We start from the raw sequence: 7,180 nt of genomic DNA, 5'->3' as shown, positions 1-7,180 counted from the left end.
TGGTAGATATGCTAAACTCCCCAAACTCTCTGTCCGGCGACTCAAAGCATCGGCCACTATATTGGCCTTCCCCAGATGGTACAAAATGGTGATATCATAATCCTTAAGCTTCTCTAACCACCTCCACTGACGCAAGTTAAGATCCTTTTGCTTGAACAGATGCTGCAAACTCTGATGATCGGAGTAAATCTCACAAGGTACACCATACAAATAGTGCTGCTAAATCTTCAAGGCTTGAACAATAGCTGCTAACTCAAGGTCATGGACAAGATAGTTCTTTTCATACACCTTCAGATGTCTAGACACGTAGGCAATCACCCTACTATCCTGCAACAACACCGTGCCGAGACCAATCCACGACGCATCACAATATACAGTATAAGGCCCCAGGCAATACCAATACTGGGGCTGTAGTCAAAGCTGTCTTGAGCTTCTGAAATCTCTCCTCACACTCCTCTATCCATCTGAACCGAGCACCCTTCTGGGTCAGTCTTGTCATAGGTGCTACAACAGATGAGAATCCCTCTACAAAACGACGGTAATATCCCGCAAAACCAAGAAAACTCTGGATCTCTATAGCTAATGACGGTCTAGTCCAACTCTGCACCGCTTCCACCTTCTTCGGATCCACCTTGATCCCATCACTCGATACTACATGACCCATGAATGCCACTGAGTCTAGCCAAAATTCACACTTTGAAAATTTTGCATATAACTTCTTTTCTCTCAAGGTCTGAAGCACAGTCCTCAGGTGCTGCTCATGATCCACCCGAGTCTGGGAGTACACCAGAATATCGTCAATAAACGCAATGACGAATGAGCCAAAATAGGGCCGCAACACTGTGCATCAAGTGCATAAAAACTGCTGGGGCATTGGTCAACCCAAATGACATCACAAGGAACTTGTAGTGACCATACCGAGTCCTGAAAGCAGTCTTCAGGATAGCTAGCTCCCGAATCTTCAACTGATGATATCCGGAAGGTAAATCAATCTTGGAAAACATTCTGGCACCCTGTAGCTGATCAAATAAATCATTAATACGAGGCAATGGATACCTGTTCTTCATTGTGACTTTGTTCAACTGGCGGTAATCAATACACATCCTCATAGAACTATCACTCTTCTTCACAAATAAGACAGGAGCACCCCAAGGTGACACACTAGGCCGAATGAAGCCCTTATCAAGCAATTCTTGTAACTGTTCCTTCAACTCCTTCAACTCAGGAGGAGCCATACGATACGGAGGAATAGAGATGGGCTGAGTGCCCGGCAACAAATCAATACCAAAGTCAATATCTCTGTCGGGTGGCATGCCCTGAAGATCAGCTAGAAATACGTCAGGGAAATCCCTCACTACTGGGACTGACTAAACTGTAGGGGTATCAATAGTGATATCTCTCACATAATCAAGATACGTGTCACACCCCTTCTCAACCATTCGTTGAGCTTTAAGAAATGAAATAACTCTGCTCGAAGTATACTCTAAGGCACCTCTCCACTCTAATCGCGGTAATCCTAGCATAGCCAGCGTTACAGTCTTAGCGTGACAATCAAGAATAGTATGATGTGGCGACAACCAGTCCATGCCCAAGATATCATCAAAGTCTACCATACTGAGCAATAATAAATCGGCTCTGGTCTCAAAACCACTAAGAGCAATCAAACATGATCGATACACACGGTCCACAACAAGAGAATCTCCCACAGGAGTAGACACATAAATAGGGGAACTCAAGAAATCTCGAGATACGCCCAAATACAGGGCAAAATAAGAGGACACATAGGAATATGTAGAGCCTGGATCAAATAAGACTGACGCGTCTCTATGATATATCAGAACAATACCTGTAATGATAGAGTCGGAAGCAACTGCCTCTGTACGAGCCGAAAGAGCATAATATCTGGCCTGGCCTCCCCCTCTAGGACGACCTCGACCGCCCCAACCTCCATCTCGAGCTGGCTGAGTAGGTGGGGCGGTAGCTGGTGCTGGAATCATAGCTTGAGGACCCGGTAGAGCACGTGGTAGCTGAGAAGTCTATGGAGGTGCACCCCTCCTAAGTCTGTAGCAATCCCTCACCATATGGAGGGTGTCGCCACACTCAAAACAAGCCCTCGGAGGGCGTGGCTGTTGTGACTGGCTCGGGCCAGATCTGCTGGACTGACCACTAAAAGTACCCCGTGTAGGAGGCACACTAGACAGTGGCGGTGCATAATAAGGCTCTTGAGGCCTAGAAGGGACCAGAATACCACTGGCGGTTGGAAGAGCTGAATGAACGGGGCGACTCCCATAACCCCTACCATGGCGAACTGCAGCTAGGCACGAGTACCGTTGTAAGTGCCAGACTCTCGAGACCTCTTAGCCTCCCTCTCCTCTCTATCCTGAGCGAGCATGCCCTCCAGTATCCTAGCAATAATCACAACCTGCTGGTAAGAAATATCCATTTCTAGCTCCCTGACCATACTAATCTTGATATTGGGTGGAGTCCCCCAATAAACCGACGAAGCCTCTCTCAAACTGTGGCAACTAAGGCTGGTGCATGTCGGGCCAAATCACTGAAACGAACTGCATACTCTGACACAGTCATAGCACTCTGGCGCAGCTGCTCAAACTTCTCGCGCCATGCATATCTGAGACTCTAGGGAACATACTCCCTCAAGAACATATCCGAGAACCGAGTCCATGTAAGTGAAGCTGCCTCAGCCGGACTACCCAACTCATAAAGCACGCCACCCCTGATAGGCTGCTCCTCTAAGTTGGAATGCAGTAAATGAAACCCCAGTCGACTCTGCTACACCCATAGTATGAGAATACAGTGAAACTCCTCCAGAAAACCCTGGGCATCCTTTGACGCCAATCCACTGAAGGTATAAGGGTGGTACTTCTTGTACCTCTCAAGTCTGATCTGCTCCGCCTCAGAAACTGCTGCCCTAACCTCGGGATGAGCTGGAGCTACCGGCTGCACTGGTATGATCACTGGATCCTGGTCTACCTGAACTCGCTGCTCTGGGGTACCGGCGACTGGGGGGTTTTTTCTCCTCCCCCGGCCTGAGATGTGGTAGGAGCAAGTGGAATCAATCCAGCCGGAGCTAAGGTGCTGAACATGCTCAGAAACTAGGCTAGAGTCTCCTACAGGGTTGGTGCAGCAACAGGTACCTCAGGTGCCTGCACTCCAGCTGGAGCTACTGGGGGCTCCTCTGTAGCAGCTCGTGCGGGTGCTCTAGCTGCACCGCGCGGACGTCCTCGGCCTCTACCCCGACCCCAGCCTCTCGCGGCTCTAGCAAGGTGCGCGAGTGCCTGACCATCAGATCTGCCTGTACATGTCCTCACCATCTGTGAGAGAATAGAATGCAAAAGTTTAGAATTTTGAATTCAACAATTTTCGCACGACAAGGAATCAAGGAGGGTATTTTTTCTTAACAGTTCCATAGCCTCCCGAAGATAAGTACAGATGTCTCCGTACCGATCCACGAGACTCTAATAAACCGAGCTCTGATACCAACTTGTCACGACCAAAACTCCCTCCGTATAACGTCATGACGGCACCTAGTCTCTACGACTAGGTAGGCCTAACGAATTGTGGAAAACAATAAAACGAAAGTAAAACTTGGCAACCAACAGCAACAGATAACTAAACAATTAGTAACAATGCCGCTTTGCATGTACAATAACCAACACTCTAGTAATACATAGTATTCCCAAAACCCGGAACATCATAAGTCACAAGCTACAGAAGGAAACTAGAATCTCTATGCACCAGAGTCTACTAAAAGAAATACGGAAGGTAAATGACATAAAATAGATTAGAGGGGAACTCCGAGGTCTGTGGACGCGACATATGTACCTTGAAGTCTTCGTACAGTAGCAAGCACTCTCAGCTAGTAGCGGGACTGATAAGAAGCACCTGGATCTGCACACAAAACATGTGCAGAAGAATAGCATGAGTACACCACAATGGTACCCAGTAAGTGCCAAGCCTAACCTCGGTCAATTAGTGACGAGGTCAGGTCAGGCCCACTGGTAAATAATAAATATGGCAGGAGAATATACAATATAATAAGAGACTAGAATTTAACAAAAGGAAACACAACAAGGCAACAATACAACACGCATGGGTAAACAATAGGGGATTTTCCAAGATACCGTCTCGTAGTCCCAAAATAAATATACAGGGAGAACTTACGAGGTACCGCCTCGTAGTCTCAATAGTAAATATACAGGGAGAACTCCCGCGGTACCGCCTCGTAGTCTCAAAAGTAAATGTGCAGGGAGAACTCCCGAGGAACCGCCTCGTAGTTTCAAAAGAAAATATACATGGAGAACTCCCGAGGTACCGCCTCATAGTCTTAAAAGTAAATATGCAGGGAGAACTCCCGAGGAACCCCCTTGTAGTCTCAAAAGTAAACACACATCTCAAACCGACAAATACAACAGTTAACAGCAAGATTTCTATAGTTATACTGATAAAGAATAAGAAAAAAAAATAAGGAATCAACTAGGCATGCTTCACAGAGTTCAAATAAGCAGTTAAAGCATGTAGACATGCAATATTAGACTAAACAGGATAACTACACATATTAGAATAGCTCAATTAAGAATGAAAAACAGACTAATACTCATTTAAATGGTATAACTCAAATTAAAGGAAAACATGTTACTACTCAGTAAAATAAATTGGGTTTTGCAACACATAGCCCATGTACGTACTCGTCACCTCACGCACACGGCGCTCACATATCACAACAGTACCAAATCCTAAGGGGATTTCCCTCCCCCCCTCCCCCCAACAAGTTTAGGCAAGCCACTTACCTCGAACCAAGCTCAATCAATCAGTAAGAATGCCCTTTCCTCGATTATCCGACTCCGAATGACCCAAATCTAGACAAAAACAATTTCATACCATAAATACAACTATATTATACTAATTAATTAATGAAATCAAGATTTTAACAAGAATTTCAAAAATCGCCCTAAAAGGCCTCCCCGGGCCTTCGTGTCAGAATCGGGTAAAAGTTACAAAATATGAATATCCATTCACTCACTAGTTCACTCGTACCAAAATTTTCAAAATCTGATATCAAAATCTCAATCAAAACCCAAAACCTTAGTTCAAGAACTTCTTCCTATTTTTTCCAAATTTTCCACCCAAATCCGAAATTAAAAGATGAAATTAGTGATATATTAGTGGAATATAACCATAAATGCGTTAAGAATCGTTACCCAAAAGCTTTCTCTAAAAATCTCCCAAATTATTGCCCAAATCCGAGCTCTCAAAGTCCCGAAATTGAAAATGGGATAAAACCCTCGAACTTGGCCTTTTCAGCCCAGCGATTTCGCATCTGCGGGCCTATAATCGCACCTGCGATGCCCCACCTGCAAAAATTCCATCGCAGGTGCGGACTTGACTTAAGTCCCCTGGGTCCGCATCTGCGAGAGAAGCGCCGCACCTGCGGATGCGCTCCTGCGACCCTCACCGCTCCTGCGCACAGACCAACCGCAGAAGCGAGGCCGTTTTTGCGCAATTACCTCCGCACCTACGAATCCAGCTTGGGCTGCCAAATCTCGCATATGTGCTCCTTCATCCGCACGTGCGAGTTCGCACATGTGGTCTCCCCGCTGCAGGTGCGAAAACACCAAAAACCAAAAACTTCAGCAAATACACAAGTCCAATTTTCGATCCGTTAAGCATCTGAAATACACCCGAGGCCCCCGGGACCTCAACCAAATATACCAACAAGTACGAACTTTGTCAAGCCCTCAAATCACATCAAACAATGCTAAAAACACGAATCACCCTCTGATTCAAAAACTTGAAACTTTAAATTTCTACAACTGATGTCGAAACCTATCAAATCATGTCCGATTGATCATTTTGCACACAAGTCCTAATTGACATTATGGACCTACTCCAACTTCCGAAATCGAAATCCGACCCCGATATCAAAAAGTCCACTACCGGTCAAAATCTCCAAAAATTTGACTTTCGCCAATTCAAGCCTAAATCAGCTACGGACCTCCAATTCACAGTCCGGACATGCTCCTAAGTCCAGAATCACCCAACGAAGCTAAAAGAACCGACGAAACTCTATTCCGGAGTTGTCTTCACACAGTTCTAATTACAATCAAAATCCTAGGACTTAAGCTTCCGTTTAGGGACTAAGTGTCCCAATTCATTCCGAAACCACAACAACAACCTCCCGGCAAGTCACATAAGTAGAAAACGATTCGGGAAAAACAGTAAATAGGGGATCAGGGTTATAACTCTCAAAACGACCGGTCGGGTCATTACAGAAACATGAAACACTAGATGAATTGTAGTGAGACTAGGTGGTAGTGAAAGTCTGTAAGCCACCTCTCCAACTCTCACGAGAATCTCAAAAGGTTTGATATACCTCGGGCTCAACTTGCCCTTCTTTCCGAACCTCATAACACCCTGCATAGGCGAAACCCGAAGCAAAACCCGCATACCAACCATGAATGCAATATCATGAACTTTCCAATCTGCATAACTTTTCTATCTAGATTGGGATGTACAAAGTCGATACTGAATCAATTTAACCTTTTCCAAGGCATCTTGAACCAAGTCTGTATCCAATGGCCTAGCCTATCCCGGTTCGAACCAACCCACTGGAGACTGGCACCACCTACTATACAAGGCCTCATATGGAGCCATCTGAATGCTCGACTAGTAACTTCTATTGTAGGCAAATTTTGCAAGTGGCAAGAACTGATCCCAAGCACCCCCACAATCCATCACACACGCATGAAGCATATCCTCTAATATCTAAATAGTGCGCTCGGACTGTCCATCTGTCTGAGGGTAAAATGTTGTACTCAGCTCCACATGAGTACCCAACTCTCGCTATACGACTCTCCAGAACCGTAATGTAAACTGCGTACCTCGGTCAGAGATGATAGATACTAGTACGCCATGAAGCTTGACAATCTCGCGAATGTAAACCTGAGCCAGCTGCTCCGAAGAGTAAGTAGTAACCACATGAATGAAATGAGCTGACTTGGTCAATCTATCAACAATCACCCAAACTGCATCAAACTTCCTCTGAGTCCGTGGGAGCCAACAACAAAATCTATAGTGTTCCGCTCCCATTTCCATTCTGGAATCTCTAACTTCTGAAGCAATCCACTCGGTCGTTGATGCTCATACTTCACCTGCTGACAAT

The sequence above is a fragment of the Nicotiana tomentosiformis genome, chromosome 2 (assembly GCF_000390325.3).
Source record: "Nicotiana tomentosiformis chromosome 2, ASM39032v3, whole genome shotgun sequence".
Classification (NCBI taxonomy): Eukaryota; Viridiplantae; Streptophyta; class Magnoliopsida; order Solanales; family Solanaceae; genus Nicotiana; species Nicotiana tomentosiformis.
This window is presented reverse-complemented; position numbering follows the sequence as displayed.